This window comes from Oryctolagus cuniculus, chromosome 12 (assembly GCF_964237555.1).
Source record: "Oryctolagus cuniculus chromosome 12, mOryCun1.1, whole genome shotgun sequence".
Lineage (NCBI taxonomy): Eukaryota > Metazoa > Chordata > Mammalia > Lagomorpha > Leporidae > Oryctolagus > Oryctolagus cuniculus.
The window spans coordinates 13071612-13084345 of NC_091443.1; the positions used below are offsets into that span (position 1 = coordinate 13071612).

At 40.2% G+C, this 12734-nt stretch overlaps 1 protein-coding gene across 1 annotated transcript in view; it reads left to right on the forward strand.

Moving 5' to 3' along the window:
• CHRNA7 (cholinergic receptor nicotinic alpha 7 subunit) overlaps nucleotides 1–12734 on the forward strand; it is a 132380-nt gene that overhangs the window by 44971 nt on the left and 74675 nt on the right. The gene's annotated exons all lie outside the window — the stretch shown is intronic.

Sequence of the window (12734 nt, forward strand, 5' to 3'; positions counted from 1 at the left end):
GTGTGAGTAAATGGGGCTTACATCCTCTCAGTTGATACTGTCAATTTTGTATCCTTACAAATTTTTTGTTTGTGGCTTTTTTTTTTCTAGTTAGAGATAAATTGTGGAGATCTCCAAATGTAATTGTGGATGTTTCTGTTTTTTAATTTTAGTCTTCCAGTTTTTCCTTTTATGTTTTGAAGTTCTGTTATTTGGGACACACACATTTAGAATTGCTGCGTCTCCTTGGTGGATTTATACTTTTATTGTTATATAATGCCCCCCCCCAGTCAAAACTTCTTAGTATGATATTAATGTAGCCACATTTGCTTACTTTGTGTTGAAGTTTGCATGCAGTATCTTTTTCTATCCTTTTATTTCTAAGTTATACTTGATATAACTTTTTATGACAAGTTTATAGGTGGGTCATATGTTCATTTTCAATGGGTTTTATTTTCTACAGTAGTTTTAGGGTCACAGCAACACTGAGTGAACAGAACAGAAATTTCCTATATACCATCTGTTCTCACATAATCACAGCCTCTGAAAATAACATCACCCACCAGAGTGATGAATTTCTTAGAACCGATGTACCTACATGGACCTATCATTATCACTCTGAGTTCATGATTATTTTATATCAGGCTTAGTATTATAGGTTCTGTGAGTTTAGACAAATGTGTGATGACATGTGTCTGCCATTGTACTCCGATACACAGCAGTTTCACTTCCCTAAAAGTCCTCTGTGCCTTTCTTCTTCAAATCTCCCTCCACCCAACCCCTGGCAACCACTGAACTTTTTACTGTCTGCATAGCTGTGCCTTTTCCAAAGTATCAAATGCATAGAATTCTACAGTATAAAGTCTTTTCATTTAGATTTATTTCAGTTAGTAATATGTATTTAACATTATTTCATGTCTTTCTAACTCATTTCTCTTTGGTGCTGATTAATATTTTGCTGACTGGGTATACCACAAAGGATATCTTGGTTGCTTCCAAATTTTAGCAACCATGAATACATCTTCTGGAAGCATATTTATGCAGGATTTCCAATTCCTTCAGATGAATAGCAAGGGGGGAACATTGCTATATCATGTGGTAAGGGTTTATTTAATTTTCTAAGAAGGCGCCAAACTGTCTTCCAAAGTGGCTGTACTATTTTGCACTGTCATTAACAATCATTGAAAGTTCCAGTTGCTCCATATCCTTGCCAGCATTGGTATTATGACAATAATGTGTCTTAGTGAAGAAAATGTTGGGTTTATCCTATTTGGATTTTACTCACTTCCTGAATGTGTGCATTTGTATATTCTGTAAAACTTGAGATGCATCAACTATCCTGTGACTTTATTTCTTTCGGTTTATTTTATTTGTTTTTCTTTTTTAAAAGATTAGTTTGTTTGAAAGGAAGAATTGTAGAGAGAGGGGAAGGAGGAGAGAGGAAAGGAGAGGGAGAGAGAAAGAAAGATAGAAAGATGCCTTTATCCACTGGTTCATTCCCCAAATGGCTGTAACAGCCAGGGCTGAGCCAGCCTGAAGCCAAGAACCAGAAACTCGATATTGGTCTACCACATGGGTAGCAACACCCAAGCACTTGGGCCAACTTGCACTGCTTTCCCAGGCACATCAGCAGGGGGCTGGATTATAAGTGGAGCAGTTGGGACTTGAACCAGTGCCCATATGGGATGCCCATATCTCAGGGGGTGGCTCAATCTCTGTTTTTTCAAATTGTGTGATTTCTGTTGTTCTGTCTTCCAGTTTAGTCATTTTCTGTTCTGTTCCCTCCAATCTTCTGTTGAGCCCATCAATTTAGTTTTTATTCATATTTATTGTTTAGAAAAGTCAAGTAATTCCTATTAAAGCAAGTTAGATTGTGAGAAGGTTTTAGAGAATAATGTAGCATGAAAATAATCAGATCATAATCCTGACTTAATGGAATGAGAAATATGGTAATCACATAATGGAATTTAAACAATTGGTTAATGCTGTTGTATAATTTTTAAAGATTTATTTATTTATTTGAAAGAGTTAGATAGAGGAAGAGACAGAAAGAGAATCTTCCATCCACTGATTCACCCTCCACAATGGCCAGAGCTGGGCCAGACTGAAGTCAGGAGCTTCTTCCAGTTCTCCCACATGGATGGCAGGAGCCCAAACCCTTCGACTATTTTCTGCTGCTTTTCCCAGGCCATTAGCAGAGAGCTGGATTGGAAGTAGAGCAACCAGGACGTGAAATAGCCTCCATATGGGATGTTGGCATTGTAGGCAGCAGCTTTACCTGCTGCCCCACAGTGCCAGCCCCCCCATTTTATAACTTATGATTTCCCTAAACTTTATATTTTATTTTTAAATGATTATATTATTTTGAAAGTGTTTACTAATTGCATAATATTAGCATCTTACAGATATCCAGTAATTATGGATGGTTGACAATACTGCTAACATTATAAATAATATCATAACCAGTATCTTTGAGTTCCCATCTTTGTTCTGATGTCAAACAATTTCTTTAGAGTCGTTTCTTAGATGTGAACTCACTGGTCCTAAAGTTAATGTTGTTTTTTAAAACTGTCTTTAAATGTGACTTACAGCTATGTCAACTTCACTATACCCTCATCCCCTCTGAGTCTTATTGAATTATGACTTGGTTTATTTTCGTACATACTTCTGTAAGTAGATTTAAAGAAGTGATCCGTAGTTATGGAAGCCAGTTGTTCTTCACCTTCTTAGGTTCATTTCCCACTATCTGTGGTGAAAAATCTATGATCCCCATACTGAACGAAGAATGTAGAAATGAAACAATATTTGGCAGTTGTGTCATTATTTGTAAAATTGGAATTGTAAGCCAGGAAAATGAGAGAAGACAGATATACTGAATGACAATTTATCACTTGTTGCTCATTTGTATGATTTGGGAACTCTTACTTTATTTACCTTGTCCCCATAATGTTATACATATTCATACCTTCGTGATATCATTTCCTTCTTTATTTGTGAGTTTATGCGACAAGAGTTTTCTGTTAGGGTTTTGTGTTCAGTGTGTAAGAGCCAAGAAGGCGGCTGTGTTCTCCTTTGTCTTAACTTCCTTGCCCCATCGTCTACCTTTCTGATGGAGCAGTCCGCTGTCACAACTCTTGGGAACTCAGTGACTTAACTCCAGATGGACAAACTTAGGTGGAACGTGGAAAGTCCCCCCGAGGATTGAGGGGGCATTGCATAAAGGGGTAGTGGGGAAGGTTCGAAAGGGTCCCTGAGGGCCTAGGAATAGGGTAGGCAACGATCTCATTCTGAACATTTAGTGGAAGCTCTTGGACTAGATTATAAAATGCCAAGATTTCTTCCTTCCGTTGAAATCTCTGCTTACATAACCTGATCCTCTGAATAGCCCAGCTGCCTATGAAGTCTAAGTTAAAGCATGGTCATTCCTTGATCAAATTGAAAAGAAACAGATTGCTGTTCTAGGCTATAACAGATTTGAAAATAGCTGCAAATTAATTGTAGTCCACATGTGGTGAGATAAGGAGGTAGGAGGTTGTGGGGCAGAAATTCAGCTGTAACTACTATGTAGGCTTAAAGTCAGGCATTCCTTCACCAAGTAGTTTTTTTGTAGTCAGTTTAGGTTTTTTTTTAAAGATTATTTATTTATTTATTTGACAGAGTTACAGTGAGAGGGAGAGATAGAAAGAAAGGTCTTCCTTCCGATGGTTTACTCCCAAAATGGCCCCAACGGCTGAAGCCACAGCAGTCCGAAGCCAGGAGCCAGGTGCTTCCTCCTGGTCTCCCATGTGGGTGCAGGGGCCCAAGCATTTGAGCCATCTTCTACTGCTCTCCCAGGCCACAGCAGAGAGCTCGACTGGAAGAGGAGCAACCGGGACTAGAACCGGTGCCCATATGGGATGCTGGTGCCACAGGCAGAGGATTAACCTAGTGTGCCATGGTGCCGGCCCCAGTTTAGGGTTTTTAATGAAAAACTTTTTCGTGACATTAAGTAGCTTACATCTAAGAGATCACTGATGAAGGAAGGAATTACTTTGGAAATTATGCAAACTTTAATCACCTGAATTATGAAAGAATTCACAAGTAATAGTATGCCTGATTTTTGTGTCAGAAACATTTTCCTTGGTCACCGGTGTGGCATGCTTTGTACACATCTCTTCATTGTACTTCTCAGAAAGAGAGAGATCCTATAAGTAATCGGAGTTGGTTTACTTAGCTCCTCATTGTTCCAAAGATGGCAATCAGGATGTGCTCTGGATTAGGAAGGAAATGGGATATGGATCTGGGGAAGGAAGAAGTGTAGAGTTTTTCTTGCTATTAAAACTCTGAAATGATTAGTTTGAATGAGTCACCAAAATATTTCTGGGCCCCAGTAACTTATTAGCTTTCTACCAATCTGTAAGAGAAGGATTTGAGTCTGCAGGAAACTCATTATTTATAGATTTTACAGAAAAACAAAATTCTATAAATACATTTGAGAACTGCAAGTTTCATTATATTCCTCAGGACTTCTTAGCATTCTCATGTGAACTAGGGATGGGTAGGAAGGGAAGATAGTGTTTCCTAGTCAGTAATATACATCATTTGGGTGGCACTCTTGGCTCACGGATTCAAGGTGAGCTGCTTCCTGCCACACTGTTCCTAGAATGGATATCAGCACTGGAAGCTACTTAGGTAGCAAAATGTAAGTGTAGAAGATCTCCGAACAAGTGCATTTGGTCTCGGTGTTGGCCTGTGGGGGAAGACACTTAGGGCCAGATGCTGCAGGAAACTCCTTGGCTACTTGGCTTGAGTTCAACCGATTGAGAGCTCATGTTGTATATCAGAGTGCAGCCCTGAGGACAGGCTGGTGGGACTGAGAGGCCTGTGTCTACACCCAGTCTCAGCCTTTAGCTGGTCTCTGATTCTTCTATGGGAGTCTCGTAATGTGAACTGATCCTCCTCCAGGAGTCTCCAATGTCTGGCCCTTCGCTGACTGTGTCTTTAATTGCTTTAAAACCCAGGAAGCTTAAACAGGTCATAGAAACTTTGCATTATATTTTCTTTTAAGATTTATTTAGTTATTGAATTTATTTTTGTGAAAGGCAGAGTGAGAGAATGAGAGAGAGACAGAAAGAGATCTTCCATTTTCTGGTTCACTCCCAAAATGATTGCAACAGCTCAGGCTGGGCTAGGCTGACTCCAGGAGCCAGGCACACCATCGGAGTCTCCTGCATGGGTGGCAGGGACTCAGCTACTTGAGCCAACAGCTGACGCTGCTTTCCAGGTGCATTAGTAGGGAGCTGGTTTGGAAGCAGGGCAGCCGGTACTCACACCGACATTCAGATAGGGGATGTAGGAATCCCAAGCGGCTGTGTAACCCACTGCACCAAAATGTGTGCCTCTGAAGAATCTGTTAGTTGCATTTTCCACAAACTTACTGAAGTCCATCGATCTTCCCATTCTCTTTGGTGTGTATTGAAATATTTGGAAGAGGAAAGCGTTTCCATGATGTTCCTCAAATCCTTCTTGACTAAGGAGTGCAGAGAAGGCGTGGACAGATGGTTGACTGTGTCTCTTCTTTCCTGAGTTTGTAGCTGCTCATACTCTGACAGCAGTCACCACAGTAAAACCTGTTTCTCCCCAGTCTTTCTTACAGGTCAGCAGCATGTTTCTATAGGGTCTGCCTGTTGCCTTCTCATTTAAATGAGTCGCATCACATCTATAAACTTGCAGATTCCTGTCTTTGAGACAATTTATGAATCTATCAATGTTGATTCTGCTAAAGATCTTCCATTTAGGCTGTCTTCCCACCTAATTTTTCTCAGGCATTTCACTTGTGTGGTGTTGTGATAGATCATTAGCTGTCTCTGCAACTTTACATGTTTTCTCTGATTTTCTATATCCTTTTCCATAAAAAGAAACTTAACAATATTCCATCAATTCTAAGATGTACGTGTTTTTTTTTTTCACATTTTAGCTGTTAAAAATGAGATCTTATAATTGAATTGGATGTTGCATTTGAAATAAGAAAATAGAATAATATTTAATTAGAAGATATAAATAATATAATTGGAATTACCCATAAATGTGTAAGCCAAAAACAACTTGAAAAGAGTTTGCCCTTAAGAAGCCTTTTCAGGGTTTTGGCTTATGTATCATGAAATTTTTATATCCCATTATTTTCTTCTGAATTCTGCTTCTTCTTACAGGAATACACCTGATAGTATTTATATGAAGGAGGTGGGATCTCTAATGGAATCTTATCTGAAAAGTGTTGTATTTTAGCTTTGTCCTTAGAGGACAGTTTAGACGGGATGAATTCAAAGTTGAATTCCACAACTACTTTCCGTAGTTTGAAAGTGTTACTTCTTCGATTTCAGCTGTTGCTTTTGTATTTTGCAATCTGTTCCCAGGCCAGTTGTTACTGCCTTGTAATGAATTGTCTTTGACTCTGTGCCTTTTGGATACTCATTTTCATATGCTGTAGTTTTAATACATTATGATTTGCATTTTTATTGAAAAATATTTTATTTTAGAACGTTTTTGTATTTAGAGAAAGCATACTATAGAGAATTCATGTACACCCTACACAGTTTCCCTATTGTGTTTTTTTTTTTTTTTTTTTTTTTTTTTTGCCAGGCAGAGTTAGTGAGAGAAAGAGACAGCGAGAGAGAGAGAGAGACAGCGAGAGAGAGACAGAGAGAAAGGTCTTCCTTTCATTGGTTCACTCTCCTAATGCCCGCTACGGCCTGCGCTGAGCGATCCAAAGCAAGGAGCTGGGTGCTTCCTCCTGGTCTCCCATGTGGGTGCAGGGACCCAAGCACTTGGGCCGTCCTCCACTGCCTTCCAGGCCACAGCAGAGAGCTGGACCGAAAGAGGAGCAACCGGGACTAGTACCCAGCACCCCAACCGGACTAGAACCTGGGGTGCCTGCGTCGTAGGTGGAGGATTAGCCAAGTGAGCCATGGCACCAGCCCATTGTGTTGTTTTTGTCTTATCTTAGCATGGTCCATTTTATTACCAACTTTTTTTCATTTGAGAGGGAGGAATAGAGAGACAGACAGACAGACAGACACACACACACATACACAGAGAGAGAGAGAGAGAGTGAGAGAGAGAAAGAGAGAGAGAGATCTCCCATCTGCTGATTCACTCCCCAAATGCTGGTAAATCCAGGGTTGTGCCAGGAGTAGGACCAAAGCTGGGAAGTGGTGGAAGTCTCCCAGGTACACGGCAAGAGCCTAGTTACTGGAGCCCTCACCACTGCCTCCCAGGGTATGCATTAGCAGGAAGCTGGAGGCAAGAATTGGAGCTGTGACTAGAACCCAGGTGCTCTGATGAAGAACGCTGGTGTCTCTATCTCTGGACTAACACATCCACGTCCCATTTTTGCTACAATTAATAAATATAGTAAGGATAATGTAACTTAGTTCCATATTTCATATTTCTTACCTTTTTTCCTCCTAATGTTCTTTTCCTTCTTTAGAGTCTCATTCAGGATACCATATTGCATTTACTTGTTATGTCTTCTTAGGCTCCTTTTGGTTGAAAAAGTTTCTCAGACCTACTTTATTTTAATGATCTTAACAATTTTGAGTTTACTTGTTACATATTTTTTTCAGTGTCTCTTAATTGAGATTTGTGGGTTTTTTTTTTCCCTCATGGTAGATGGAGGCAATGTGTTTTGGCAGAGAAGACCACAGAGTAAAAGTGTAATTATCATATAAAGCCTACATACTTTTATTATAACTTATTGATGATAAGCCTAGTCATATTGCTTTAAATAGCATTTGTCAGGTCTCTACAATAAAATTGCTTATTTTCCCCTTTTTATACTGTACTCTAATTTTAAAATTAATTAATTTATTTATTTGAAAGATCAAAGACAGAGACACAGGTCCCCGACCTTCTGATTCACCCCTTAAATGCCCACAATAACCAGGACTGTCTTAGGCCAAAGCCGGGAATCTGGACTCAATCGGGTCTCTCACGAGGTGACAGGAACTCAACCACTGGAGTCATCGCCTGCTGCCTCCCAGAGTGGTCCTTAGCAGGAATCAGGAGGAAGCCATGATGCACAGCCAATGTTTAAAGAGTGAGGAGTTGTGCTCCAACCCTTTGAAGGCCAAACATCTACATAAACCTGGAATTTGATGGCACAGATATGTTTGTTCTACCCTATTTCAGTCATTTATGTTATTTTTTTTAACTTTTATTTAATGAATATAAATTTCCAAAGTACGGCTTGTGGATTACAATAGCTTCCCCCCCATATCGTCTCTCCCACCCGCATCCCTCCCCTTTCCCACTCCCTCTCCCCTTCCATTCACATGAGGATTCATTTTCGATTCTCTTTATATACAGATCAGTTTAGCATACATTAAGTAAAGATTTCAACAGTTTGCTCCCACACAGAAACATAAAGTGAAAAATTATAGATGATTTTTTAAATGATGATGAAATCAGATCAGACCTATTGTCATGTTTAATCCCAGCGAGAGTCAAGTTGGGAATTGATAATTTCTTCTTTTTTTTTTTTTTAACAGAAGATCAGTTTAGTATACATTAAGTAAAGATTTCAACAGTTTGCACCCCCATAGAAACACAAAGCGAAATATACTGTTTGAGTACTCATTATAGCATTAAGTCTCAATGTACAGCACATTAAGGACAGAGATCCTACATGAGGAGTAAGTGCACGGTGACTCCTGTTGTTGACTTTACAAATTGACACTCCTGTTTATGGCATCAGTAATCTCCCTATTCACCAGTCATGAGTTTCCAAGGCTATGGAAGCCTTTTGAGTTCACCGACTCTTATCTTATTTAGACAAGGTCATAGTCAAAGTGGAGGTTCTCTCCTCCCTTCAGAGAAAGGTACCTCCTTCTTTGAAGACCTGTTCTTTCCACTGGGATCTCACTCACAGAGATCTTTCATTTAGGTTTTTTTTTTTTTTTTTTTTTTGGCCAGAGTGTCCTGGCTTTCCATGCCTGAAATACTCTCATGGGCTTTTCAGCCAGATCCGAATGCCTTTAGGGCTGATTCTGAGGCCAGAGTGCTGTTTAGGACATCCACCATTCTATGAGTCTGCTGAGTATCTCACTTCCCATGTGGGATCACTCTCCCCTTTATTTACTCCATCGGTTAGCGTTAGCAGGTACTAGACTTGTCTATGTGCTCCCTTTGACTCCCAGTCCCTCCACCATGACCAACTGTGAACTGAAATTGATCACTTGGACTGGTGAGATGGCATTGGTACATACCACCTTGATGGGATTAAATTGGAGTCCCCTGGTATGTTTCTAACTCTACCATTTGGGGCAAGTCAGCTTGAGCATGTCCCAAATTGTACATCTCTTCCCTCTCTTATTCCTACTCTTATGTTTAACAGGGATCACATTTCAGTTAAATTTCAACACTTAAGAATAACTGTGTATTAATTACAGAATTAAACCAGTCATATTAAGTAGAACAGACATAAAAACTACTAAGAGGGATAATGTATTAAGTTGTTCATAAACAGTCAGGGCTATGCTGATCAAGTCACCGTTTCCCATAGTGTCCATTTCACTTCAGGAGGTTTCCTTTTTGGTGTTCAGTCAGTTGTCACCGATCAGGGAGAACATATGGTATTTGTCCCTTTATTGATATTTTATATTTTATATTGTAATTCATTCTCTTATTATTTTGTTGCTTAATATATTCTAGCTTTGGCCACTGGGTACTGGTTCAACTCACTCCTATGTCCCTTTGATATACCACCATTCCTGTAGCTTTATTTTTACTTTTTGATTGTTTATTAAAACTTTGTAGTGGCTGGCGCCACAGCTCAATAGGCTAATCCTCCACCTGTAGCACTGGCACCTCGGGTTCTAGTCCCGGTCGGGGTGCCGGATTCTGTCCCAGTTACACCTCTTCCAGGCCAGCTCTCTGCTGTGGCCCGGAAGTGCAGTGGAGGATGACCCAAGTGCTTGGGCCCTGCACCCCATGGGAGACCAGGAGAAACGCCTGGCTCCTGGCTTCAGATCAGCGCGGTGCGCCAGCCGCAGCGTGCCAGCCGCGGCGGCCATTGGAGGGTGAACCAACAGCAAAGGAAGACCTTTCTCTCTGTCTCTCTCTCTCACTGTCCACTCTGCCTGTCAAAAACAAAAAACAAAAACAACAACAACAAAAAACTTTGTAGCACTGCAGGATGCTGAAGGTTCATCTTGTATATTTGCTGTCCAATACTTAGAATTGGCCATTCCATGGCCACATAAAACAGCACACATATATATGCGTATCTGTGACTTTCTATGTGTTACCATCTGTATCCTTATTAAACTAAACACAAGGCCTTTGGGGCTGGCGCTGTGACACAGTGGGTTAAAGCCCTGGCCTGCAACTCCAGCACCCCAAATGGGCACTAGTTCAAGTCTTGGCTGCTCCACTTCAGATCCAGCTCCCTGCTAGTGCATGTGGGAAAGCAGTGGAGGATGGCCCAAGTCCTTGGGCCCCTGTACCCATGTGGGAGACCTGGAAGGAGCTCCTGGCTCCTGGCTTCATATCGACTCAGCTCTGGCCATTGTGGCCATTTGGGGAATGAGCCAGTGGATGGAACACCTCTCTCTCTCTCTGTCTACTTCTTTTTGTAACTGTCTTTCAAATATATAAAATAAATTAAAAAAAAATAAACACAAGGCCATCCTTATGTCTCCAGCTCTAATTCTTACAGACATCAATTTCTGTAACTTCTTCCCAATCAATGAGAAACCTAACTTCCATCATGTACCATCCATCTACTTACAGGTTTAAGAACTGGTAATCCATTTCTTTGTGGGAACAAGTTCATCAATTAGGGTGCAATACTTATACGTAGTTCTTTAGAGACTGCTCACTTTGAAGGTTTCTTAGGTTAATACCATCCCCCCCCCCGGATTGTCATAATGTTTGTCATATTTTTGAAATACATTGGTCATATTTTGCATTTTATTTTGAATTCCCTGATTTCCTCAATTGTATTTTAGAATTTTGCATACATTTTAGCTCAGCCTTTGTGCTACAAAGTTCTATGAGTTTTGATGAATGCTTAATGTTATACAGACTATTACAATATCACGCAGAATTCTCTGCTCTAAAAAGCCCCTGTGCTCCATATAATCCTTCCTTCTCCCCACTCTTGCATCAGGATGTGCTTCCCATATCTTCAGTATCGCCTCTTGTAAAATGTCTTACAAAGGGAATTTTTCAGTACGTGGCCTTGTCGGCCTGGTTTCTTTCACTTACCAGTATGTATTTAAGATTTATCCATTTCATTGTGGCTTGGTAGTTCATTTTCTCCCTGAATAACATGCTATAGTATGAATTATCAGTTTGTCCATTCTGCTGTTAACAGGATATTGTGGCGGCCTCCAGTTTTTGACATTGTGAGTAAAGCTGCCATAACCATTCACATGCACATTTCTGAGTGGATATGCTTCTGAGTCACGGGGAAAATACCTACAATGCAATTATCGGAGCCTATGGAGTTATTAGGTTTAGTTAAGTAAGAAGCCCAGCATGGCTGTACCATTTTGCATTCCTACCAGCAATGAAGGAGGGTTCTTGCTGTTCCACATCCTCCCAGCAGTTGGTGTGGCCAGGTTTTTAGACTTTAGTTGTTCTAGTAGCGGTGTGGCCTATCTCATTGTTTTGTGTTGCCCTGATAACATGTGTTGTGGAGAATCTTTTCAAATGCTGTTTGATATCGTATACCTTCTTTGGTGAGGTAACCATATCTTTGGCACATGTTTTTGGTTAGGTTATTTGTTATTGCTGGTTTTCCTACATTTTTGGGAACAAGTTATTTATAAAAGATAAGTTTTGCAAAAACTTCTCCCAATCGTTTGTATTGTCTGTCTGGTAACAGTGTCTTTCAAAGAGCAGCTTTTAATTTTAATAAAGCCCAATTTAGCCCTTTTTTTCTTTGCATGCCTTTGGTATTACATACAACAAACAACTCATCCCTAAACCTGATGTCATATTTATTTAATTCTATGTTTTCTTCTACTTTGATCACTTTATATTTCACATGTAGGCTGATGTTTCATTTTGATTTAATTTCTGTGATAGTGATAAGGGCCCATATTTAGTTTTTTAGATATTTATCCAGATTGGTGTTTGCTCAGCTTCCTGGATGTGTGGTTTGTATCTGTCAGTAATTATTATTCTTGCATTTATTATTTAAGAGAAAGACAAAGATGGAGACAGATCTGCCATCTACTGGTTCACCCCTAATTGTGTGCAACAGTTGGATCTGGGCCAGGTAGAAGCCAGAAGTTAGGAACTCAGTCCAGGTCTCCTATGTGGGTGGCAGCAACCCAACTTATCTGAGCCAGCACCTGCTGCCTCCTAGGCTGTGCACATTAGCAGGAAGTCGGCACTGGGAATGGAGCCAGGACTCAAACCCAGGGACTCTGATATGGGATGTGGGTATCCCAGGTGGTATCTTTAACAGGCAAAATGCTTGCCCCCCGTCGATAATTTTGGAAAGTTCTCAGCCATTAGTGTTTCAAATATTCTTTTGGCACAGCCCTCCATCCTGCTAATTCAGTTACGCGCTACGTTATACCCTTGGAAATTGTCCCACAGTGTTGAATAATCTGCGTTTCTTTTGTCTTTTTCGATCTACATTTCATTTTCAGAAGTTGCTATTAACATATCATCAACTCACTGATTCATTTCTTAGCTGTTCCCAGTCTAGTCATGAGCTATCAAAAGCCTTGTTTCTTGCTTTTTCTTTTGAAATTTAAAATATT